Here is a 27,935-nt window from a genome sequence, read left to right as displayed (position 1 = left end):
TTGGTGTTGTAACTACGTGTATTACATCCGTTTTATATTATTTGCAACAATTTGACATAAAGTGTGAGTAGAAAATGTCTAATCGTTGCAAATAATATGAAATAGAGGTAATATATTATTGTAAGTTTTTGGTCAAAGTTGTAAAAAATTGATTATAAAAAGTCAAAAATAAGAGCATAGAATTGAAACGAAGGGAGTAAACTATGTTCAATATTTAAAGACAAACTATTTAAAGGAGAATGGTGCAGATATGCAACAAAAGAGGCCAATCCGCCAATGAGTACGCCCATTGATGGGTAGCCTTAATAAGCTATATTTGTTTCCTTGTAAAAAAATAAATATAGAAAAATTGAGGCCAATGCGTACTCATATGAATTTGCATGTAAACAAATCAACAATCACCACCATATCAAAAGCCTTAATCCCATTGGCATTGGGAGACAAGGATACACTTGAAAAGGACCCCAAGACATGAGATTAAAGAAGGCTCAAGATGGATATTAATTAAGACAATTAAATAATATTTAAGAGCTTGATCTTAGATTCGGTATTCTCTCTACAAGTAGTAGATCATCAGGGGTTGTTATCTGTATAGAAAAGAAAAAAAAAAGGATGTATTAGCCGAATTTTCATGAATACACTACTATAAGTCCAGCAATCGTTATTTACTAACTTCGTTATTATGTTCTACTCACGTACTATAAATAATTAAATATACAATTTAAGAAATTGTTGAAGAATATTTGTGAGTGTAATATAAAGTAAGAAAGAGAATGTAAAAAAGTGGGTTTATCCGTACCCATTAAAAAGAGGAACTTGTCAAACATGAAAGGAATAGTTACTTGAGTGTGTAGTCAATGAATATCACTGTTCATAAGATTTGCAAAACTGGGAGGGTTTGGGTTTCTAGCATTTGGGTGCAATTTCATTTTATTTGGTAAGTCACCAAATTACTTTTCTCCCTATTTTCCTCTATTTCATACATTTCCCCTTATTTCTCTGTCATCTCTTTTCCTGATTTCAAGCTCTTCCATTTATTCCGTTTTTCATAAAATAAAAAAAATAAAAAAGAAAAAATAATAATAAAAAATCTTCTTTTCTCTGTCTCTCTCCTCCTGCTCTCTATTTCTCCATCTCCACCATTGAAGTTGTGCTCTGATTTTACCATCTCCATCTCCATTCCCATGCAATTTCGTTTTTTCAGATTCCTCAATTTTTTTTTTTCCGTTCTCCAGATTCTCATTTTTTCCGTTAATGTTCTAATAAAAGTGTTAAGACATTATCTTGAGTTATGTTGCTTCTATGGCGGCTGAGGATTTCGGTCGGCGTTGAAGCAAACTCTGAGCTTTCCTCCATTGAATCAGCTTGTTCTCCAAGGTAGCGTTTGTTTAATTTCATATAGTGTTTAATTTAATTTCCTGCATAATCAATTTAGGGTTCTTAGATGGATTATTGAACTTTCTAATTACTGAAGTTATGAAATATTAAAACGAATAATTTAGCTGCTAGCTTTAGCTATGTGCAAATTACGTTGATTAAGTGAAGAATTTTATGTGAATTTCTTAGACTGATCAAATAATTGAGTGAAGTTATGAATTTTTTCCAGAAAACACTCCATTATTACCTTAACTCTACTGTGAAATTGCAGTCCAAACTTAGAAATCCTTGGCTTCGATTTTCTAAATTACAAAGTAATTACATGTATGAGTATAAATTAGGCCTTTGACTGTGCCATTCCAGTAATCAAACTTTGAATATTAGTTTTTAAAATTTTTGTTTTGCCTCAATTAATATTCAATCGAACAAAGTTTGGGGTTTTGAAAAAGCTAGAATTTTTTATATTGGGTAAGGATTGATCAAAAATATTGAATTTATCTAAAATATATGTCACTTTACCCTTGCTTTCGTGGAGGAGTATTTGTTACTTGACTTTACATTCTTTGGTGGTTGATTTTTATTGAAAAACTTCAACAACTTGGGTTTGATTTCTTTTAGTTTTCCACATTTTTCATCCATTGTTCAAGCTCATGTGCTTAGGTTATTTAACTTATTAGATAAGAATGATAGTGGGTTTTGGAGGGTTTAAGGAAAAGAAAAAGATAAGATTATGTAATTAGGAAGTGAAATAATGGAGCTATGGGCTCGATTTTAAGTCAAGAAATAGCGAGAAATATGACAGACTCTCTAATTAATTTTGGGGTCCTTTTGTTTCAATTTTAAGTCAAGAAGTATGACAGACTCTCTAATTAATTTTGGATTAATCAATTTTGGGGTTCTCGGCATTATCAATATAGTGCATCAACTTGATTATATTAAGTTCTTGCCAATTATGTTATGTAGAATTGCAATTCTCTGTCTTGTCTACATTAACAGATTTATGTTGGGTACTTCCTTTCTGATAGTGCCATGATATTTTGGTTTTATCATGTTTTACGTGGAATGGAGTATGTAAGTAATACCTTAACTCTATTTTTCACCTTAGATTGATGTAGTAGTGAAATTTTAAGGTAGCTTATTAGTTACATCTGCTAAGCTCAAAAAAAGCAACAAATGCTTAAATATGGGAGACCAATTGGTTAATATCATGTTCTTTCTAAAATTAGAAAAGACGTATGTTTTAACCATGTAGTTCATCTTTACAAGTGCTTCATCATCTTTTGTCAATGGGAGCACTAGCATATGCTATGTTGAATAGAACAGGGAAATTCTAAACCTATATGGCTCTTCTTTATAAGATAGCAACACCAGGGATCAACATGAGATGGTAAGTCTTTTATCATTTTGTAATCATGTTAATCAGTTTAAATTTGTTTTGCCGTTCCCTCGTATATGATGTGAAGCTTTTGTTGCTGAAGGTATCTTATACCATTGTTTACAAAAGCTTTTGTTGTTTTTGTATATGGAGTTGGTATATTCTTGACTTGGCTGGTGAGTACAATTAGATTTAAGGATAGGCAAAACAAATAGTGAACTTGTGTTTGCCAATGATAAGTGTTTTGTTATTTAGACAGGATTTTGAAAATGCATAATCATAGTGTTATAAACTATATTAAAAAAAGAAAAAAAGGATAAAGATGGTTAGGAAATGTGAATAATCCAGTTGTCAGCTTTTGTAAACAATGGTATCTTATTTGGTGCTTCAATCTTATATTGCATATTAGTTACATTGGGCTTAATGTTCTTTTGCTAGCTGTGCATTTTGTTTGTATATCAGGTAAAGCATTATTATGCAGGTTCTGCAATGGGGTATGAATTATGTGGGTAACGTTGGAAGGTAATTTCTACCATCTTTATGTTGTGTGTTTGATATATTTGAATGTGAAGATTGTGAACGGTTTTCTTAGTATGAGTTTGATTATTATGATCTTTAACTATACTTGTATTTAGTTAAGTTGGATTGTCTTTAGGAATTGCAATATGTGTCGAGTATCGAGTTTTATATAGTTGACTCTAAATTTAGTAATAATATTTTATATGGTTGACATGCAATTAGACATGGTATAGCCATTTGCTCTTCATCAACAGCAAATTGCTATGCTGGCACAGCAACCAAGTCTTCTTATGGCTGCAGCTGCTCAAGCAGCTAATGGAGCTTCAAAACCAAACGTCATTATGCAACAACCTGGATTAAATGGCACCAATTTTCCGACTCAAAACTGGCTAGGTCTTGGGTATTTCCTAGGTTAACTATGCCATTAACTGGTCAGAATGAACTACCAAAATCAGCTCAGGTGAAGTTTTATTGTAACACCTGTATTTTTTAGGTGTCATTTTTTTATTCGGTAGAGAAGAGTTAATAATGCATTTTATTTTTGTTAAGCAGGTTGGGAACTCTCTGTCAATGTACCCAACAGGAAATCCTTCCTATTTCCCAGAAATGGTGAATGTATGAGGCTTACTATTATTCTAATGCGGCACAATCAGGTCATCAATATGTATTATCCTTTTTCATTTTGCCTCTATCTATTTTATTTCTCAATCTCCCTTTTTTAAATCTATTTGTGTTCTTTGAGCTGTCCGAAAAATTCTTCTTCTCTTATTTGAAACAAGTTTTGCATGCCCCCGGTTTACAATAAAATATTGTAAATCCGGCGGCACGGCACGCGTGCGAGCATTTATTTATTTTTTATTTTATTTTTTAATTCCGAAAAAAAAATACGCGAAAATTGACCTCAAATTTAGAAATCACAAAACAAATGGAGGAGAGAGAAAGTGAAAACATGCAGAGAGATCACGAAAACGAGTACCTTAGGGCTTCGATCATCAATGGAGAATTCATCAACAAATTTCAATACCTCAAATTGCAGTAATCTGATCCACGAATTTCTACAAAAACAGAGGCAAATTGAAACTCCATTGTTAGGTGATTTCGATCTAAATCGCACAATCATAGAAATGAAACAAAGAATTTTGTAGATGAAACTGCTCGAATTGATGATGATAACAGCATGTTTGGGGAAAAACAAATTCAAGCGCCATTAATGAACAAGGAGAGAGAAAGTGCAAGCATGAATCAAGTTGTTCCTCAAACATTAAAATGTGGCACCGCACAATCATCCAATTCAACTAAAGGTAACCTTATACTTAATAGAAAATTTTGTAGAAGATGAAATAGAGAATTTTGTAGATGAAATTGCTCGAATTTTGTAGAAGGTAACCCTATACTTGTTGATAATAGTGAATGTCATGTCACAACTAGAAATAGAACGTTTTTTTACGGAAAAATTTCGTAGGAATAACTTGAAATTCCGTCGAAAATCGACTTTTCAACGGAATTCCGTCAGAATGGTCTGTCGCAAAAGCTTTTGTAGGAAATTTGCACTTTTCCAACGGAATTTCCGTCGGAAAGGCGATTTCTGACGGAATTTCCGACGGAAATACATCTGTCGGACCTTGGTTTGACTTAAATTGGAAATCCGTCGCAACATTCCGACGGACTGAATTCCGTCGTTAGGTACCCTCTTTCGACGGAATATTCCGTCGTAAAGCATTACTTTTCCGACAGAATTTTTCGTTGGAATTTCTGAATGTTGAGAAGGAATTTTATTCCGTCTGAAACTTACGACGCATTTTTCCGTCGCAAATCTCCCGAGGATTTTATTTCCCTCGGAAAATACACTCTTTACGATGGAATCTTCCATCTGAAAATCCGTCGCAATATTCCGACGGATATTTTTTCCGTCGCAACAAAAGGAGTTTCCGACGGAGTTTCCATCAAAAATTCCGTCAGAATTTCACCTGCTAATTTAATAAATTTATTGTTTTTTTTTGAAATTCCCCCAATCGAAACGTATACCTCCTGAACCTAATTCATGATAAAATTAAATTAATGATTTAATTACAAAAATATTTATATATATATATATATATATATATATATATAATAAAATATACATTGTATGCAAATTAAGTACATGTACATACTACATAAACTAAAGCTAAGCTACAGCCGGAGTACCTTGCCCTAATCCGCCATTACCCGGGTCATCCCTGGGGTCTTGAGGCTGAGGTTGAATGGTGGAACATGTGTTGCTGGGGAGACTACTCATAAACTTCGCCCACTTCTCCTGGTTTCTCCTCTCCATTGCTTCAACTCGGGCTTCAAGTCGGGCTTCTATCTCGACTTCCAATTCACTTCGGATTTCACTACAAAGAGCCTGCACCCTATGCTCCATCTGATCCTGCATCTGAGAAACAATGGAAGGCATGTACTGCTGTGAAGACGTGGAAACTCGACCCATCTGGCTACCATAGTACAGCTCTGCACTTCGGCCAAGTCCCTTCACATGACCCTTCTTGTTGCGACCACCCACGGACTCCCAGTACAACTCATTCGGACTCTTCCGAATCCCTTGAGTGCTTGCCTTTTCAACCTTCTTCTGGTAGGCCTCCTACAAGAGATACATATGAAAAGGAGCAACTTACTAAGTTTAAAGAAGTATATTCATCAAAATAGAACCAAATATGGCCGAGGTGACTTACACTTTGCCCATTTTCAATGTTTCTTAGCAAATGAGTTCTTTATTTCTTATAACATGTCAATAATAGGTAGTTTTAGGTGTATAGGTCTTGAAATGACAAAAAAAAAAACCAAAGTAACTAAGTTATGGGAACCATTTTCATCAAAATAGAACCAAATATGGCGTAGGTGACTTCTACTTTTCCCATTTTCAATGTTTCTTAGCAAATGATCTCTTTCTTTCTCATAACATGTCAATGATAGGTTGTTTTAGGTGTATAGGGCTTGAAATGACAAAAAAAAAAAAAAAAAAAAAAAAAAAAAAAAACCAAAGTAACTAAGTTTTGGGAACCATTTTCATAAAAGTAAAACCAAATATAGCCTAGGTGACTTATACTTTGCCCATTTTCAGTGTTTCTTAGCAAATAAACTATTTCTTTCTCATAACATGTCAATGATAGGTAGTTTTAGGTGTATAGGGCTTGAAATGACAAAAAAAAACCAAAGTAACTAAGTTTTGGGAACCATTTTCATCAAAATGGAACCAAATATGGCCTAGGTGACTTATACTTTGCCCATTTTCAATGTTTCTTAATGAACTCTTTCTTTCTCATAACATGTCAATGATAGGTAGTTTTAGGTGTATAGGGCTTGAAATGACAAAAAAAAAAAAAAAAAATCAAAGTAACTAAGTTTTGGGAACCATTTTCATCAAAATAGAACCAAATATGGCCTAGGTGACTTCTACTTTGCCCATTTTCAATGTTTCTTAGCAAATGAACTCTTTCTTTGTCATAAAATGTCAATGATAGGTAGTTTTAGGTGTATAGGGCTTGAAATGACAAAAAAAAAACCAAATTAACTAAGTTTTAGGAACCATTTTCATCAAAATAGAACCAAATATGGCCTAGGTGACTTATAATTTTCCCATTTCAATGTTTCTTAGCAAATGATCTCTTTCTTTCTCATAACATGTCAATGATAGGTAGTTTTTGGTGTATAGGGCTTGAAATGACCAAAAAAAAAAACCCAAAGTAACTAAGTTTTGGGAACCATTTTCATCAAAGTAGAACCAAATATGGCCTAGGTGACTTACACTTTGCCCATTTTCAATGTTTCTTAGAAAATAAGTTTGGAATCTAAGTTATATTGAAGTTGTTACCGCAATTTGCTTCGCTTTGGTGTTGACTGACACTGATCCTTTCCAGGCACATCCTTGCAGTGCGTCTTTAGAAAAAGCTCAGGAGCTGTTGGTAGCTGGCCTTTATTCTTCGCCGCCTTTGATTATACATGCAGAAAATCATCGTTATAGATGTCACACCTTCATTACATTGTAATACACAAATGCATTCTATTTTACTTGCCTATTAAACAAACTTACCATCCTTTTTGCGTGTTTGACAACTGACATAGAACCCTGATAGTGGGTTGGTTCGGCCACATTTTCCATCGAACCGCCCCTTCTGTTCTTCCTATTCTGGGCCAACCTCTTCTTATACGTCGGATCTATGGCAACAATGTCCATCATCTTCTTGTGGATTTCCTCATTGAGCCAGCCTTACTTGGCGCCATTCATCTTGTGTGTGACTGTATAGAACATGTCACGTAGGCGAGTTGCAACCCTCCTTTGAAAAGTGACCTTCACATGCTCATTCAATTGAGGTGCACATGTGAATTATTTCTGGGAATGATAAACTTTAAAAGTTCTAAACTCAACTCAATCAATACAATTAATAAAACATGTATTAACTAAGTTAAAAATGTTGGGTTTTGTAGCGTCCAACGCTACGCGGAAGAGAAACCCGCCCAAGACCCGCTCAAAGCAACTAAATATTTAATCACATAATTAACAACATAAGAGAGAGAATGAGAAAAGACATTCTTACCCTTGACGCGTGCTTCACTCGATTCACGAGCTCTTAATTCAAAGCTCGAGCCTCGCAAGTGCGACGGCCTCCTACGGCTCGCACCCTCGACCCAACCCGAATGGTCTTAATCCCGAAGGTTAGTCGGGACTTGATCAATAAAAACTAGAGTATTACGAACTTAAGATTTTCTCACTTTACAAAGGAGATGCCTTTTTAGTTCAACTCAAGTGATTTTTCCCAAACCCAAAACTTGGGTATTTATAAGAATGGAGACTTGTTCTCCATTCTCCCATCAATGTGGGAGATTTGCATTTTCCTTTATTTTATTTTAATCAAAAACAAAATAAAAATGCAAGGCAATCAACATGCTCCAAGTGTCACAACGAGGGAAAGAGTAGGTAAGGACCACCCAAGGGGGGGACCAAATCACTTTGCTCCCCAAGCCAAGCACCAACCATCTTTGGTCTCCTCCTTGACCGGCTGACCAAGCCACATGGTAGGCTGGCAGCCTGCCTTGGCTGCCAAGGCTGCTAGCTGGCGCCTAGCACCAGCGCTGCTGGCCAGCCTGCCCACGCACATGCGCAGCCACACGGCCAGCCAACGCATACATCGCTGCGATGTGATGCTCGCTAGCAAGCACGCTAAGCTACACACACGCATACACAGCACGCTGTTGCGATGCGTGTGCTGTGCGAGTGCTTTGCTTGGTGCGAGGCTACGAAGAGCTGGGCGCTAGGCCCTAGCATGCTAGCAAGCACGCAAGGCACCATGCCTGCGATGCTTGCGATAGCAATGCCCAGCAAGCACTTGCGTGCTGCTGGCCTTGCGATGCTTGCGGGCTAGCGAGGGGCTTGGTGCTTTACCTAGCATGATGCGATGGCTGGGGCTACCATGCTAGCACGCACAGCCATGCACGCACAGCCACATGCATGCACGCATCTTGCGATGCTTGGGCCATGCGATGTGCGTGTGCTAGGTAATGCTAGGCACCCATGACACGCATGGGTTGGTGACCTCGCCTAGCCTAGCACTCGCATGGCTAGGCCAATGCGAGGCTACGGCTTGGCTCGGCTTGGCTCGAACTTGTCGCTTGCTTGATTCCACGTCTCGTCGAATTCTAAATTCGACTCGACTTGCGACGCTCGGTCTCGACGCTCTAAGCTCGATATCCGACGTCTTTGTTCGTAATACTCTAACGACTCATCTAATCCTTCGGATTGATTCGTCGATTCAGATCATTTATTCGATTGGGGTGCGACCCGAAGGGTTCGGTCAAGATTAAGTCGTAATATTAATTATGCATTAATATTACTGATCGAAAGCGGCCTCCACCTAGGCATTCCGATCACTTGGCCTCACTGAAGAATTAGCTTTCTAATAATTCCGAACCCTCTATTTGAATAATACACTTGTTGGAAGGACACCATTCCTTTCAATCTCCCACTTGTCCTTCCGAACAAGTATGCAATTAGTGAATAGCCCCTTTTCCTATGTCGCTTAATGTCTCTTCATGAACTATAAGGTAAGATTTTTCGTCATCCTTATTACGTCCAGAAGTGTTTCTCGATTCCCAAGTTTGACTGTCAATAAGCAGATGATTTCTAAAATCCATGCGAGCACGACCATGCATTTTCACAGTCTCGCTCTTCGAGAGGCCTTGTAAACAACAAAGACATATTCCTTATTTTTAATAGGGGGACATTCCCAGTCTTGTACTGTAAGCTTCCCTTACTAAGAGGACCTAGTCGCGTGAGTGTTGTCGTTACAATCCCCATTTACGGCAAACATTTGACAACATCAAAACGACTAGTACTCAAACAAGAGAACTTGCAATACTCATGGTCGGGAGGAAAAAGGTTCCGATAGCTATAACGAGGAATATACTTATGACGATTTTATATCTCTTAAAGTATTCTCATAGGTCGATCCGGTACAGTTCCAAACTAGTACATGTGAAAATGATTTATGACAATCATGTCCTCATAGCACAAGAAACGGTGCTATAAATCATACTACACACTAATCTGGAGTGGTCATTAATCGTTCATCGTTTAAATGACCTTGATTAGGGATAATTTTCGATTGAAATATTCAATGTTCATTTAACAAGTGTTTCTTTATCCAAGACATGGTCTTGATACCCTGTTTTGAATATTCTCAGTAAGCGAATGGACTCATTATTTAATTCTAAACCACAATTAAATAGAAATAAAGTAATAATAAATTTGCTGAAAATTTAATTGCTCCAAAATTGAATGGTTCAACATAGTGTTTTACATTAACACATCAAGTTTAATTAAAACACATATACAGGGAATTCAAAGCCAATCTCCAACATGCTTGATTCCCATAGCATCAACGTGCTTGTTGTGCTTCACTTGAGGGAAAGGTTTAGTCAATGGATCTGCTACATTGTTGTCCGTTCCAATCTTACAAATTCTGATTTCACCCTCGGACTTCCATTCCCTTATCATGTGAGATCGCCGCTTGACATGTTTGACCTTGTGGTGTTCCTTTGGCTCCCTGGGCAATAGCTACATTGTTATCACAATAGAGGTCTATCGGACCCTTGATGGAGGGTACAACACCAAGTTCACTAATGAACTTATGAATCCAAACTGCCTCCTTAGCTTCTTCCGAAGCTGTCAAGTATTCGGCTTCAATTGTAGAAACTGCAGTGGTGCTTTGCTTAGCACTCTTCCAACTAAACGCTCCTCCATTTAGGCAGAATATGTACCCTGACTGCGACTTGGAGTCGTCTCTGTCAGTCTGTAAGCTTGCGTCAATATAACCTTCAACAACCAAATCATTACAACCACCATAGACTAGAAACTTATCCTTGTTCTTTTTCAGGTACTCTAGGATATTCTTGGCCGCAATCCAATGCGCCTCTCCTGGGTCTGATTGGTATCGGCTCGTAGCACTCAAGGCATACGATACATCCGGCCTAGTACATATCATGGCATACATGATCGATCTAATAAGCGAAGCATATGGAATCTAACTCATCCTCTCTCGCTCATCAGGTGTTTGTGGACACTGCTTCTTGCTGAGAGTTATGCCATGGGATATGGGTAAGTGCCCTCTCTTGGCCCCTTCCATGTTGAATCGTGCCAGTACCTTATCAATGTAAGTACTTTGGCTCAATCCAATCATCCTCTTAGATCTATCCCTATAAATCTTGATGCCCAATATGTACCGTGCCTCTCCTAAGTCCTTCATTGAAAAGCACTTACCAAGCCGGCCCTTAACAGACTCTAACAGTATAGTGTTGTTTCCAATGAGTAATATGTCATCGACATATAAGACTAGGAATGCGATGTCACTCCCACTGATCTTCTTGTAAACACAAGACTCATCTGGATTCTTGATAAAACCAAACCTACTAATGGCTTCATCGAATCACAGATTCTTAAGCTTGCATACCTTCCCAGCATTGCTTGGATCAACAAAACCTTCCGGCTGTGTCATATACACAGTTTCTTCCAAAATCCCATTAAGGAAGGTGGTTTTGACATCCATTTGCCATATTTCATAATCGTAATATGCAGCAATCATAATCCGGACGGAGTTAAGCATTGCGATTGGAGAAAAGGTTTCATCATAATCAACTCCGTGAATTTTTCTGTAACCTTTTGCCACCAGTCTAGCTTTGTATAAAGATACATTTCCATCTTTTTCTGTTTTCAACTTGAAAATCCATTTGCAACCAATAGGTTTGTAACCTTCGGGCAAATAAACCAAGTCCCAGACTTGATTTTCAGACATGGAGTCCATCTCGGATTTCATTGCCTCTTGCCATTTTGCAGAGTCGGGGCTCGGCATAGCTTGTTTGTAAGTCGCTGGCTCATCTCCATCTATAACTAGGTAGTCTTGATCTTCGGTTAAGACAATACCAAGGTATCTGTCCGGTTGAGATCTTGGCCATTGTGACCTACGCAGGGTAATAGGTTGAGCATTTGCATTGTCGGTTTGACTCCGACCAATGTCATTAGCTGCTTCTAAAGCACTTTGATTGTCAGTTTTGTCAGATTGACTTTGTTGCTCGACCTCTCGAACTTCGTCGAGTTCGATTTTCCTCCCACTTGTCATTTTAGAAAGGTGTTCCTTCTCCAAAAAGACACCATCATGAGCAACAAACACTTTGTTCTCGGATTTTTTTGTAGAAGCAATACCCCTTGGTTTCTTTTGGGTAGCCCACAAAGAAACACTTGTAAGATTTTGGGTGAAGTTTGTCATATGCTTCGGAACCCCAAATCTTAAGAAAAGACAACCGTGGAGGTTTCTTCGTCCATAATTCATATGGAGTCTTTTCGACAGCTTTTGACGAGCACGGTTCAGAGTTAGTGCCGCAGTTAGAAGTGCGTGTCCCCAGAAAGAGATAGGAAGTTCACTAAGACCCATCATTGATCGAACCATGTCTAACAAGGTTCTATTCCTCCGTTCGGACACTCCGTTCCATTGTGGAGTTCCGGGAGGTGTCAACTCTGAGAGAATACCATTTTCTTTCAAGTGATCGTCGAATTCATGGCTCAAATACTCGCCACCTCGATCCGATCGAAGTGCTATGTTTTCTTGCCAAGATGATTTTCAACTTCACTCTGAAACTCTTTGAATTTCTTAAAAGATTCAGATTTGTTCGACATAAGGTAGACATAGTCATATCTACTATAGTCTTCTGTGAAGATAATGAAATATCGACAACCATTCCTTGTAGTTGAACTCATTAGTCCACATACACCCGTATGTATTAGACCTAATAAGTCACTAGCCCTTTCTCCCAACTTGGAGAATGGTTGCTTTATCATCTTGCCTAACAGACATCCTTCACAATTTTCAAACGACTCCAAGTCGAATGAGTCAAGAATACCCTCATGAAGAAGTTTCTTGATGCGTTTGATGTTTATGTGGCCAAGACGACAATGCCACAAGTAGGTTTCATTCGACTCAATGGTCTTAGCTCTTTTGGCGGTATCATTAATGTTATAAACTTGTTTGTCTAGTGAAAGCACATAAAGACCATTTTCTGAATATGGCGTACCATAAAAAACATTATCGAAATAAAACGAACAACTATTGTTCTTAATTCGAAATTCAAATCCCTTGGCGTCCAACGCCGAAATTGAATAATGTTTTTGGTAATTCTTGGAATATGATAACAATTTTCAAGTTCTAAAACAAGCCTAGAGGGCAAAGTTAAACTCAGAATTCCAATGAATACAGCAGACATCCTGGCTCCATTGCCGACCCGAAGCTCGACCTCTCCCTTCTCTAGCCTTCTATTTATCCTTAGTCCCTAATCATTGGAACAAAGGTGTGAGCCACATCTGATATCTAATACCCATTATGTTTTGCTAGCGAATTTAAGTCTATAACAAAAATACCTGATACAGAAGCAACAGTGTCGTTCTTCTTATCTTCCTTGAATTTGAGGCAATCCCGCTTCCAATGTCCTTTCTTCTTGTAGTAGAAACATTCGGAATCAGATTTAGAAGAGGCTACCTTCTTGTCCTTGCCGCTCTTAGCAACACTTGACTTAGGCAGAAAATTCTTCTAGTTTTTCCCTTTAAAGCTTCTCTTCTTGCCCGATCGCTTAAATGGCTTTCCCTTTCTCACCATGAGAATGTCATGCTTCCCCTCATCCTTGAGGGTTTGGTCGGCCTGCTTCAACATACCATGAAGCTCGGTGAGAGTTTTCTCCATGCTGTGCATATTATAGTTCATCTTAAACTAATCATAGCCTTTGTGCAGCGAGTGGAGAATGATGTCAATTGCCATCTCGGTTGAATACCCAGCATCAAGCCTTTCCATGTTCTCAAATAACCCAATCATTTTAAGAACATGCGGGCTGACTGGCTCTCCTTTTGACAAGCGTTAAATCGGCCGCTACAATATAACACTTAATCAAACAATACTTATACGAACACCCTATAACCAGTGTAATGGCAAATAAAGGTTCGGTCCACGAAGAACGGGAGTAACTGCTAATCAATCCTAAAACCTAAGCTAGTTCGAAATCAATGGAAGATGGTGTTCTAAAATACTACTAATAAGATGAAATAATCAATAAACTAAGACTCCGCCTAACCATTGGTAACTAAGCAACAAGGAATCACAGAGGCAAACGGGATATGCAAAGACTATATGTCTGATCAATATCATGTGGTAGGAAGACAACGGACAATACTAAGCTTGGATTTCTCATGCACTTAACATTACTCGATACATAATCAAACCACATTCAACAATGAAATAATCAAATTCACAATCTCTTGTTCAAATCAAGAATATCATGCAATCAAATTCAAGATTCTAGGTTAGCTACTCCTATTATAATGAATTAACATGCAATCGCATATAATCAATTTAATCACAATCCGTTTATCAAAATCAACCTTCAATTACATAGATTACCTAGGCCGGGTTTCATCCCGAAACCCTAGCTAGGAGACTACTCACACATATTTATAATCAAAGCAATAATGAATTCCAAAAGCATAATAGATCTAAACATGAATTCTGATTAAGGAATAATAAAGCTTGATTAATAAACAAGAATTAATAATACCAACAATATCGATGCGAATCAATGCAAAAGATTGGAACTTTGATATCCAATGTCAATGAATAATACAAAGAATCCCAATTAATCTTGCCTTGAATAAAATCCGGAAAACTAGAGCATCTCGAATCTGATTAACTATGAATTTGCTAGAATAAAATCTAAGAAAACTATGGAACCTTAACTACGGAAGTACTCTCAACATCTCTCTAAAAATCTGTCTGTTCTTAACCCTCACAATAGGGTTATATATATATGTTTTAATTTAGAAAGCAATTGCGCAGGCTGCCCTTCGTAAATCAGCATGGCCGTGCAAACATGGCAGTAGTTGATCCGCAATATCTTCAATTTTGGCACGGCCGTGCTGAATCTTGCACTGGCACGGGCATGGAAATTGGCTGACACGGGCACTGGCCTGACTTGGCACGGAAAATGGCACGGCCGTGCTTCATCTCTGCACGGCCGTGTTGCCTGGTCAGAATTGCTGCGGCTGCCTGGCACGGGCGTGCCAAATGTGGCACGGCTGTGCTACTTGTGCATCTTGTGTAAACTCTTGAAAAACCCCTTAGTTCCCCGTATACGACCAAGGTTGGCTCGATCACGTACGAATGGCTCGGGACCCGACTAAACTCGGTCAATTATACCTGAAAACACATCAAAAACATCCCGAAACCCGTGAAGCACGTAATACAAGGGATATAAGCATAACAAGGCAATAAACGACCAAAACGGTCCTAAATACGTCCAAAATCATCCTATTATATGCTCTAAAGCGCGCCCTAAAGTGCGCTTATCAAAACCCCCCAAGCTACCCTTTTGCTAGTCCTCGAGCAAAATTAAGGGATAAACACACACACAAGATCAAATAAACTATTGCCATTACATATAAATCAAGTTTAAGCACAGAATAAAGTCAACGGATCCTACTTAGAACAACCATGCATGGAATAAAAACTCACTCAAACAAGCAACGAGACACACAATCCAAGGTATCATTGATCAAAATGTGAACAAGACCTAATCCAAGCATAGAGAACAAAGGAATCATGCTTCCCTCTAAGCCCAACCAAAACAGCCACGTCCTCCCCTTTTGCCTCAAATCACCACCCTAATTGGCTCCTCGTGATTCCTCGAAGGAACCGGAAAAAAAAATGATATTTTGAGGAAGTAACAAAGGTACCCCGACATCTTAATTACGCATAATCTTTCCATAGGGTTGAAAGGTATCTCCCTCCACCGTTTGAAAACCGAACACCTCTAAAGTCTAAGGGTCTTAAAAAGGTTGTAATGTATTGGCAATGGGTAAGGTAGGTGAAAACAATTTAAAATGTGGAGTTAAATCCTAAATGAAGCGCAAGAATCACGATTCTCAAAAACAAAGCTCAAGAGATGCAATTCACATTCCACAATAAACATTTATCACACTCTCACACATCCCAAACTCTCTATGTTATACACACTCAAATCACCTTTTTCAAACTTCAAAGCTTTTATTTATATGTCCTTGCCTTTTTCACAATTCGGACGGCTTTTCTCGTTTTTTTTTTTTTTTTTTTTTTTGAATAACAAACTTTCATATTACATCTTTACAATTAAGCTCACTTTCAAACTTGCTCAAACCAACTATCGATCATTATTCTTGATTTATACACAATAAGCTCAAACAAACCTTGCGAGGTAAACGCTTCACAACTAAGGGTTGGTAAAACATCGGCCATCGGGTTTGTAACATGGGTAACCAAGAATGGAATTAAAGGCTCAACATGGTTAGCAAGTAAGATGATGTAAAAAGAAAATTAATTTGTAACAAAACAAAAGGAACAAGAATAAGAAAAATGAAAAAGGTGCCCTCTTCCTCCCTTAAAAGTGTCAAGTCGGTCTTGGGAGCTAAAAGTCAACACAAAGATCGAAACATGCGTAATCAAGGATCCAAATATGCCACTCAAGAAGAATGATGAAGGCTAGAACAATAAAACCTCATGGGATTCAAAAACAAAGCAACTACCAATTAAGGGGATCAAATCCACAAATGGGAAGCGACTCCATCTTACCACAATTCAATGGCTTAGAGTTTCACATGATAACAACGTTCTAACCAACTACCTTCGCCTAGACTCGTCTACAATGATCAACAATAGACTCAAACTGTGTATTCATCACTGGCTTAAGTAGAAATAGATATTCCACACACATTCATTCACGTTTCAAATCCATATATGAGCATTATTCCAAAAGTTTATGCAATTAGACAAGTTTATCATGATCCAAAAATATAGGAAAAGACTATGAGGCAACTCATATAAGCTAAACTACACATCCTCATAACAGAAGCTTTTCCTATCTATCACACACATATACACAACTTAGTAATCTAAACAAGCTAAATGGCTCATAAAGAGGCATGAAAATCACATAATAATCCCAATCGACAAACAAGTGATCAATTGATATCAACATCAATGATCCCAGGTTCTTTAGAACCGATCAAACATCCTCGAACCATTCAACTTCTTCCTAAACTAAACTATCCTAAGCACACAAAAACAAAAAAAACTAAAGGAAAAAGGGAAAGATTTCACCGGATGATTCTTGAAAACACACTAAGACAACATGAGATGCGGCGAAGCTCCTAATGCTACCTCCATGAGTCTTCATATCTGCACAGGTTAGATAAAAACAAACCAAAACAAAACAAAAAAACTCGTTTTTTTTATTATAGGAATATGAAGAAAAACAAGGGAAAATCAACAAGGAAACTATTCACCCCCCCCCCCCAAGCTAGTGTAGACATTGTCCTCAATGTCAGGCATCAAGAGACTACCTAGAAGGCAAAAAGGGAAAGAGAAAAGTACCTCATTGACTGGGTCTCGGGTTGCCTCCCGGAAGCGCTTCTTTAACGTCATTAGCTTGACGCAACACATGGATTACAGGTTACCCATAATCAATACTTGCCATTGCAGTGGAGATAAGCTCACCATTCTTATTCTTGACAATAGTCACTGCCCCTTTCTTAGGTACTACAAACATAGGGGAAACCCTTCCTTGATGTGTTGGAAGAAGTTTAAGCTTTACCTTTGGTGCTTCATTAGCCTCCTTTGCAGTGGCCACATCTAATGCATCTAGAAATTGCACCTCCATGTCCCTGTTTTCCTTGTTCTCATTCAACTCAAAATCGTGATTAGTATAGAATAATTCGTTACGCATATCAGAGACAATGGAATCAACAGTGTCAACCATCATGCAATTATCAGAATTAGAACAAGGATATTTCATAGTTTTATTTAAATCAAAATCTAAAACCTCCTTTCCTACTTTCAATGAAATCTTGGCACCCTTTACATCTAAGGGCACCCGAAGTAGCTAGGAAAGGACGTCCTAGAATTATAGGTATATGAACATCCTCATCCATATCTAGGACCACAAAGTCAACAGGTATCACAAACTTCCCCACCCTTAGGGGAACATCTTCCACCTTACCCTTTGGAAATTTGATCGATCGATTGGCTAATTGAAGGGATATGTTAGTGGGAAGAAGTTCTCCTATATTTAATCGTTGATAAATGGATTATGGCATGAGACTAACACTAGCTCCAAGATCACACAAAGCATTTTCAATATTCATTTTGTTTATAGCACAAGGGATTGAAAAGCTACCCGGATCTCCTAACTTAGGAGGCATTTTGTTCATTATTATAGCACTACAGTGTTCAGTGAGGTTAACAGTTTCTACCCCTTCACAGTTTCTTCTACCACTCAATATATCTTTTAAAAATCTAGCATAGTTAGGCTTTTGCTTAATAGCATCAGTGAATGGTATAGAAAGGTGAATTTGTTTCAAAGTCTCCAAAAACTTACCAAATTGGACATTTAGCTTGTGTCTCACGAACTTATGGGGGTAAGGAAGTTTTTGCAATAGATTAGGTTCTTTAACTTGTGTACCTTCCTTTTCTTTTGGGACCTCAATAGTTTTATCATTCTCTCTGGTCCTCTCATCCTCACTTTCTACAACATTATCAGTGATAGGTGGAGTCACAGGTTGACTCTTTGGTGGTATTACATTATCGCTCCCTATCAAAGTCTTTCCACTCCTAGTGGTGATAGCATTCACATAATTTTTAGGGTCAATACCTTGAGGCGGGAGTTTTGAAACTCCAACCCCATCTTTTATAGCACTAGCCAACTGAGAAATCTGGGTTTCAAGAATCTTATTATGTGTCATCACTTCACTAAACTTTTTATCACTGGTGGCCATGAAAGTGTTGAACATTTTAGACTGTGCTTCCATCATCTCCTCCAAACTAGCCCTCTGCGGTGGTCCTTGAGCATAGTAATTGTCATTAGGAGCTCGGAAACCATGCACATTAGATTGTTGGGGATTTTGATTTTGGAAGTTCCTGTTACCGTTGTTATTCCAGTTTCCCTTGTTATTGGCATTCATGTTTTGATTGTATTGCCCTTGATTACCCTGATTACCTGCATTTTGTTGGTATTGATTTTGATTACCAAAGTTACCATGTTGATTATAGGATCCTTGGGGATTTTGGTCCCTTTGGTTCCTGTTTCCCCACTGGTTTTGCTGTTGGTTATCAAAATTATTACCTTGTTGATTATAATTGTTCCCTCTTTGATTTGGTGGCAGATATCTATTATTGTCATTCCTAGGTCCGTTATCATAAGACATATCATTGACCTGTTCATTATTATATATCTATTACCATCATTATTATTAGGATCATATGAGGGATCAAAATTACAGGCATTAGTATAATGATCATAAGACCCACAGTTTTCACAGAAAATACATCCTACTGGCATATTAGAAATGGAAGGATTAGGATTCATACCTCTCCCCTTAGATTGGGAGGGAAGATCTTGCAATGGCACGGAATCGAGCTTGGCTTTAATCGCTGACATCTCCTTCCCGAGGTTCGTAATTTGAGATGTCAGGTTGCTAATGGCATTAACGTGGTCCACTGAATAGACCGCTCCTCCACTCTTGTTCACAACATCTCGCTCACCGTCTTGCCAATCCATGTGGTGTCGTACCACATCTTTGATAATATCTATGACCTGCTCTTCAGTTTTGTTCATTATTGGGCCACCTGCTCTCGCATCCAAACTGGTTTTCCCTTGAGGACTTAATCCTCCATAGAATATCTGTAGCACCTGGTATGTTAGAATTCCGTGGTGCGGGCACTCTCTTTGGTACTCCTTGTACCTTTCCCATGCTTCATAGATCGACTCCCCACTCCTTTGCCGAAACCCTTGAATCAAGGCTCTAGCATCGACCGTCTTCTTTTGAGAATAGAATCTTCCCAAAAATGCTGTCGTGACATCATCCCAAGTGTGTAGAGTATTTGGCTTTACCTCCTTCTCTAACCATTTGAGAGCTCTCCCGATGAGTGAAAATGGGAAAAGCTTTAATCTCACGAACTCCTGAGTCACCCCATTGACTTTAATAGTGTTGCAGTACTTCTCAAACTCGTTCAGATGAGCCAAAGGGCTCTCATTCTTGGCACCGCTAAACTGCCTTCGTTCGATAAGGGTGATCATGGCCGGCCGGATCTCGAAGTCATTGGCTTGAGTGGTGGGTGGAGCAATCCCACTTGAAGCTCTATATGCCCCGGGAGTTCCCAACTCCTTAAGAGGTCATGGTGGTGGCTGATTTTCTGTCATTGGAACTGGTTGTGTGCTTGGGTCGGTTTCCTTTCCTTGAGAGTTTGATGATTTTGATCGGGATTTTCGATTGCTTTTCAAAGTCCTTTCGATTTCAGGATCGAAGGGTATTAACTCTCCCTGTTTAGACCTGCGCATACACACTAACCAAACCAATCAAATAGCAGGGCTACAAGTGTAGCCAAAAAGAAAAATCTTTTTGTATTTTTGTTTTAAGAACTAGACTCAAGAAATCAAAAAGCAATTATCAAACACCGCTCCCCGGCAACGGCGCCATTTTGACAAGCGTTAAATCGGTCGCTACAATCTAACTCTTAATCAAATAATACTTATACGAACACCTTATAACCAGTATAATGGCAAATAAAGGTTCGGTCCACGAAGAACGGGAGTAACTGTTAATCAATCCTAAAACCTAAGCTAGTTCGAAATCAATGGAAGATGGTGTTCTAAAATACTACTAATAAGATGAAATAATCAATAAACTAAGACACTAGGGAGAACGGGAATCCGCCTAACCATTGGTAACTAAGCAACAAGGAACCACAGAGGCAAACGGGATATGCAAAGACTATATGTCTGATCAATATCATGTGGTAGGAAGACAACGGACAATACTAAGCTTGGATTTCTCATGCACTTAACATTACTCGATACACAATCAAACCACATTCAACAATGAAATAATCAATTCACAATCTCTTGTTCAAATCAAGAATATCATGCAATCAAATTCAAGATTCTAGGTTAGCTACTCCTATTATAATGAATTAACATGCAATCGCATATAATCAATTTAATCACAATCCGTTATCAAAATCAACCTTCAATTACATAGATTACCTAGGCCGGGTTTCATCCCAAAACCCTAGCTAGGAGACTACTCACACATATTCATAATCAAAGCAATAATGAATTCTAAAAGCATAATAGATCTAAACATGAATTCTGATTAAGGAATAATAAAGCTTGATTAATAAACAAGAATTAATAATACCAACAATATCGATGCGAATCAATGCAAAAGATTGGAACTTTGATATTCGATGTCAATGAATAATACAAAGAATCCCAATTAATCTTGCCTTGAATAAAATCCGGAAAACTAGAGTATCTCGAATCTGATTAACTATGAATTTGCTAGAATAAAATCTAAGAAAACTATGGAACCTTAACTACGGAAGTACTCTCAACATCTCTCTGAAAACCTGTCTGTTCTTAACCCTCATAATAGGGTTATATATATATATATATATATATATATATATATATATATATATATATATATATATATATATATATATATATATATATATATATATATATATATATATATATATATATATATATATATATATATATATATATATGTTTTAATTTAGAAAGCAATTGCGCAGGCTGCCCTTCGTAAATCAGCACGGCCGTGCAAACATGGCAATAGTTGATCCGCAATATCTTCAATTTTGGCACGACCGTGCTAATGCCTGGCACGGCCGTGCTGAATCTGGCACGGGCATGGAAATTGGCTGACACGGGCACTGGCCTGACTTGGCACGGAAAATGGCACGGCCGTGCTTCATCTCTACACGGTCGTGTTGCCTGGTCAAAATTGTTGGGGCTGCCTGGCACAGGCGTGCCAAATGTGGCACGGCTGTGCTACTTGTGCATCTTGTGTAAACTCTTGAAAAACCCCTTAGTTCCCCGTATACGACCAAGGTTGGCTCGATCACGTACGAATGGCTCGGGACCCGACTAAACTCGATCAATTATACCTGAAAACACATCAAAAACAACCCGAAACCCGTGAAGCACGTAATACAAGGGATATAAGCATAACAAGGCAATAAACGACCAAAACGGTCTTAAATACGTCCTAAATCATCCTATTATATGCTCTAAAGCGCGCCCTAAAGTGCGCTTATCACCTTTCTTGAGCTTGCTCTCAAGGATGTGCTTGTGGGTTTCGAACCTCTCGGTTCGAGCTTGCTCTTGGAACATATTCTGAAATTCAGAAATGATCTCAAAAGTCGTCTCCTTTTCAAAGAAAGTCTTTTGAAGGTTCGGAGACATAGTGGCCAACATGATGCATTTGACATCTTGATTGGCACTTTGACATCGGTTAAGGGCAGCCTGAGTGACCTCCTCATTGGGAGTGTCGGTCATTTCCTCATCAAGGACGTATTCCTTTTGCTCTTGCATAAGAACAATACGCAAGTTCCTATGCCAATCAAGAAAATTTGGCCCACTCAACTTCTCCTTGTCGAGAATTGAGCGTAATGAAAATTGGTTGTTTGAGTTATTTGCAGACATGTTTCTACAATTGAAAGAATTTGAAACGAAAAACCATTCATAAACCAATAAGTTTTAAATTTAAAGCGTTCATGCAAATTTTCAATCTTATTGTGCATTTTATCCACGCATTAACATTAGTCCCTTTTAGGTGAGAATAAAATGATTCCAAGATCCCAAAAATCAAAAAGTGATTAAGCATGCTTTGGTGTGTCATAACACTTAATATTTTAGGGTAAGCAATCCAATTTCTAATAGCTCCAAGCTACTCTTGGTTCGATAAAACGTCGCATCTAATGCTTCCTTGACATTTTATCTCCATTGCCACGACATTTAAGGACTCCTTACTGATATCGTTGAGCTTAACCAAGACGACTTGTATACCTAGTATACCTTACGTTCCTAGGGAAGCGGTGATGCCTCGCTTTGGCGTAGCCCATCACCACGCGCATTAGTTCGGTAAGTGTCGTTCTTGGAATGGCAAATTTGGCTCAATATTATAGGGACCTAGGGTTTCTATGTTGGTTGATTTAAGTGAACTTAATTAACTATCGCAACATTTGAAATCCTAAACATGCATCTATCATACAATTCAAGCATATATAAACATAATATATACATAGGGGTGGGACTTCGGTTTGGCGGTTCGGTTTGACCTCGGTGTGAGTCGGTTTTGGTTTGGAGCGGTTCGGGTTGAAACGATTTGATTTAGCTGATGGGTCAGTTCGGTTTCGGTTAGTCACGGGTCGGTTCGGTTTCGGTTTATTTCTTTACGGTTTAAATTTGGTTTGGGTCATAAACTTGTCGGTTTATAAACAATTCGGATCACCCCGGTTCAGTTTGAAACGGATCGGTTTAGGGGGCGGGTTTACCCAGGTTGATGACGGTTCAGTTTACAAACAGTTTGGATCATGCCGGTTTGGTTTGAAACGGGTCGGTTTAGGGGCGGGTTCACCCTGGTCACTGTTGGTTCGGTTTATAAACGGTACGGATCATGTCGGTTCGGTTTGAAATGGGCCGGTTTAGGGGCGGGTTTACCCAGTCCAATGTCGGTTCGGTTTATAAACGGTTCGGATCATGCCGGTTCGGTTTATAAGCGGTTTGGGTCATGAATTCATGAATCATGATTGTTTTAAAGATCGCGTCATGACCATGATTTAATGAGTTGATACTTAGAATACAATAAATCGATAATTAAGGAAGTACAAGTACTCAATTAGATCGATCAACAAATGTTTTAATTTTTAAGTTTTAACATATATGTTTATCGATTATACGTACATAGTTACATAGTTACATACTTAATTACTTACATACCAATGATTCAATGAGGCAATGAGCCAATGATACTATGATACCAATCGTACATTCATACCATACTACCATATGATATACATAATACATATACATTAACAATATCGTATTGAATCAATTTCAATTTCCAAACATTTGCATATCTTATAATTTATAAGTTACACACTTACACGAGATTAAATGGATTATTTATTTAGTTTGGTACTTTATTTAGATTACTAACTCAAACAACTTGATAAGTTAAATGGACGAAATGACATAATGACTAAAGTGGTGATGAAATCATTATGCAATACTAATGTACAATTAGTCAAATAATCAACGGTTAGATTGAATGCCCATGAAAAACAACAGTTAGATTTCATTACTTTATTAGTTACTACTCATTACTTTATTAGTTATTACTTATTACTTTATTAGACTTATTCTTATACTCTTATTACTTATTAAGTTATTAGTTTATTACATTTAAAGTCACAGACTCACAGATATATTCATATATATAGTTATACATAGAGATGTTAGATATTGATGTACATTAAGTCATTAGCTATGTCATATTGAATTCATTCAATTTTGTTTCATTTGTGTTTCTTACAATTTATAAGTATATACATAATACATATACATTAACAATATGTCAATATCGTATTGAATCAATTTCAATTTCCAAACATTTGCATTTCTTATAATTTATAAGTTACACACTTACACGAGATTAAATGAATTATTTATTTAGTTTGGTACTTTGTTTAGATTACTAATTCAAACAACTTGATAAGTTAAATGGACGAAATGACGAAATCACTAAAGTGGTGATGAAATCATTATGCAAGAGCAATACTAATGTACAGATAGTCAAATAGTCAAATGGTCAAATATACAACGGTTAGATTGAATGCCCATGAAAAACAACAGTTAGATTTCATTACTTTATTAGTTACTACTTATTACTTATTAGTTATTACTTTATTAGTCTTATACTCTTATTAGTTATTAGTTTATTACTTATTAAGTTATTATTTTATTATATTTAAAGTCACAGACTCACTGATATATTCATATATATAGTTATACACTTATACATAGAGATGTTAGATATTGATGTACATTAACGTCATTAAGTCATTAATTATGTCATATTGAATTAATTTCAATTTTGTTTCATTTGTGTTTCTTACAATTTATAAGTAATATTGTAATATTATTATTAATAATAATAATAATAATAATGATAATAATATTAATAATAATAATAATACTTATAAAAAGAATATTAACATAAAATTATACTAACATTCTAACAATAATAATAATAATAACAATAATAATACTAATAATAATAATAATAATAATAACCTCAAAATAATAATAATAATAATAATAATAATAATAATAATAATAATAATAATAATAATAATTATAGTAACCTCAAAATAATAAAATAATTAATAATAGTTTTCAAAAAAAAAAAAAAATAATAATAATATATTAATATATTTTAATAAAAAAAGGAAAAAGTCTCGAAAAAAAAAATAAGACCGTTGATAAAGCTGGCATGTTGCATGAACATTCTGGAACCAGACCTTTATTACTACCAAAAAAAAAAATGAACGGTGAGATGCTGAGATTAAAAATGGACGGTTAGATTAGGAGAAGAAGTAAAACCTAAAACTAAACCTAGAGAAAACTCACTAGCACACACGCCTCATTTGTCATTTCCTCATCTCTCTGATATTCTCAAACATCTCTCTCTCTCCTAACCTCCTAACCCTAACTATCTCCCTCTTCATCTGAATCTCTCAAGCTTTCTCAAATTCTCAGTTCTCACGCCTATGAAACTCTCATTTCCTCATCTGATATTTTCATTTAGTCTTAAAATTTCAGATTTTTTTTTTGGAAGGTCTAATTCTTTTGTTCATTTATTCCGAATTGATTAATTTCTGTTTTTTTTTTTTGTAGATCTGTCATATACTCATATTCTACTCACGGCAATATAAGGTATTTGTATTTTTCATTCTCATTCTAAGTTCCGATTTTTTTTTTTTGTTGAAAACTTCTAATTTCCTATTTTTTGTTCTAAGTTCTGTTTTTTCTGGTTTATTGTAGATCTTTTTTCTGGATATTCTCAAACTTCGAATTTTTCTGGTATTTTTCTGGTTTTTTATAAGTTCTATTTATTCTGGTTTATGAGTTTATCTGCCTTTTTTTTGTTTTTTTTAATTTTAATTTTTTTTTTCTTTTTTTTTGTAGATCTTTCATATTCTCTACTCACGGACGATATAAGGTATTTGTATTTTTCATTCTCATTCTAAGTTCCTATTATTTTTTCTAAGTTCTGTTTTTTCATTTATTATTTTGTAAATTATAATTTCTGATTTTTTTTTTTTTTTTGAAAGTTCTAGTTCTTTTGTTCATTTTTTGTTTTGCAATGTATATTTTGTGATTTTTTTTTTTTGATACGTAAATTTTATTGACATTTCTGTTGAATAAGGAATTAGGGGGGTGGTAGAAGGACGAGGAGTATTTTGGCAGCTGTGAGCAGGATGCTAATGAAGAGTGGCCATAGTAATCAGTAAATGTTGTGATGTGTTGTTGAATGAGAATTAGTTTTGGCATTTACATTGATGCTAGCTGTTTTGAGAGTGGGTTAATTTTATTTTATTTTTTGTTGTTGGTGTTGTTGTTGTTGAAGGAACAACTTCTGTTTTCTTAATTTGGTTCATTTTACTTATTGTAGCACTACATATGTGCATTTGCATTGAGTTAACTTATTTTCTCTAATTAACTACAATATTTGTTTTCTCTTAGGTGCTTAATTGTATTATCTAGAAGCTACACAATTTCTTCAATAAGTTCCCATTCTGCTAATCTTATTCTGCTTAAAGTTAGTATACTTGTATGTACTTAAAATGTATACTTGTATGATTGGCTTAAAGTTGGCTTAAAGTTAGTACTTAAAATGTACACATATGTCAGTCACATGAGACAATGCATGCTTAATTGCTCACTATTAGTAGAATCTGTCACTTAATTTGGTACTTATAAATGCTGTTTTTTTTTTCAGTCATGTCTTGCGAGTATGATGAATTTGACTATGAGAGGCAATCAAATTTTGATACTGTTAGCTCTCAAGCTGCCTCTGTCCCACTCCCGGTTGATGATGCTAGTAATACCGGCACTATCAATTCAAGGGAAACATTTTGACGTTCTCAAGTATTGAGAATCTCAAGCTTCTTCTCTTCCTATTTTAGCTAATATGGCAAGGGATGTTTTGGCCATTCCTATTACATCGGTGGCCTCTGAATCTTCTTTTAGTTTGGGTGGTCGTATTTTGAACAAATATAGGGGTAAACTTTTGCCAAAGAATGTTGAGGCATTGGTTACCACCCAAAATTGGTGTCGTGGTTATCAAGCGGATGTTGAGGAAGACGTCCTCCTTATTGGTAAAGAGATTGAAGCCGAAAGTGCTTCATCTGCATAACTGGTATTTGTGTCTCATTGTGGTTTATTTTATCTTGAAAAATCGTTGCCCTTGTCATTTATTTTCAGACTTGCTGGCAGCATTTTTCAAGACTTTTAAAATCGTTGCCCTTGTCATTTATTTTCAGACTTACTGGCAGCATTTTTCAAGACTTTTAAAATCGTTGCCCTTGTCATTTATGTTGAGACTTAAATAGTTAAATGTATTTTGGTACTTGCTGGCAGCATTTCTCAAGTTTTTATTAAAACAACCATTGCTCAGTGATGTAAATCTGAGAGCAATTTTAAAAAAACAAAAGCTATAATTTTGAAGTTGCTTGAACTTGTTATGAGCTGCTGCCTGCTGGTAGTGCTTTTGCCTTTTGGTTGTTGTCTCTGCTGAGTTGTTGCTGCTGTTGTTTTGTTGCTGCTGTTTCTTATGCTTGCTGCTGTTTTGTTGCTGCTGTTTCTTATGCTTGCTGTTTTAATTTTTCTTGAATCATCGTTGCCCTTGTCATTTATGTTGAGACTTCAATGTATATGTACTTGCTGGCAGCATTTTTCAAGTTTTAAGTTAAAACAACCATTGCTCAGTGATGATACGATAAACGTAAATCTGAGAGCAATTTTGAAAAACAAAAATAAGTTCCTGTTGAGTCCCTTCTGCTTATATTATTCCTTGCTTCTGATAAGTTGCTGATCTGTTATTGCGTGTGCTGGTTCCTGCTTGTTGCTGCTATTTCCTCTGCTCTTGGGTGCTGTGTTGCTGCTTCAAGATTCTGCTTCAAGATTTTGCTCCCAAATC

General features: G+C 36.8%; 1 long non-coding RNA gene across 6 annotated transcripts; it reads left to right on the top strand.

Moving 5' to 3' along the window:
* Positions 1 to 350: 350 nt before the first annotated feature.
* LOC110704666 lies at positions 351 to 27,253 on the top strand. Of its 6 annotated transcripts, none has more exons than XR_002507987.1 (6): positions 351 to 3,731; positions 3,824 to 3,924; positions 25,631 to 25,669; positions 25,778 to 25,816; positions 25,922 to 25,955; positions 26,736 to 27,253. It is a non-coding gene; the product is annotated as an uncharacterized LOC110704666 (long non-coding RNA). The 6 variants fall into 6 exon arrangements; XR_002507988.1 differs by lacking the exon at positions 26,736 to 27,253 and adding an exon at positions 26,170 to 26,727; XR_002507986.1 differs by lacking the exon at positions 26,736 to 27,253 and adding an exon at positions 26,163 to 26,727.
* The last annotated feature ends 682 nt before the right edge of the window (positions 27,254 to 27,935 follow it).

The sequence above is a fragment of the Chenopodium quinoa genome, unplaced genomic scaffold (genome assembly GCF_001683475.1).
Source record: "Chenopodium quinoa cultivar QQ74 unplaced genomic scaffold, ASM168347v1, whole genome shotgun sequence".
In the NCBI taxonomy this organism is placed as follows: Eukaryota; Viridiplantae; Streptophyta; class Magnoliopsida; order Caryophyllales; family Amaranthaceae; genus Chenopodium; species Chenopodium quinoa.
The sequence above is the reverse complement of the archived record's forward strand: the minus strand, read 5'-3'. Positions and strand labels throughout refer to the sequence as shown.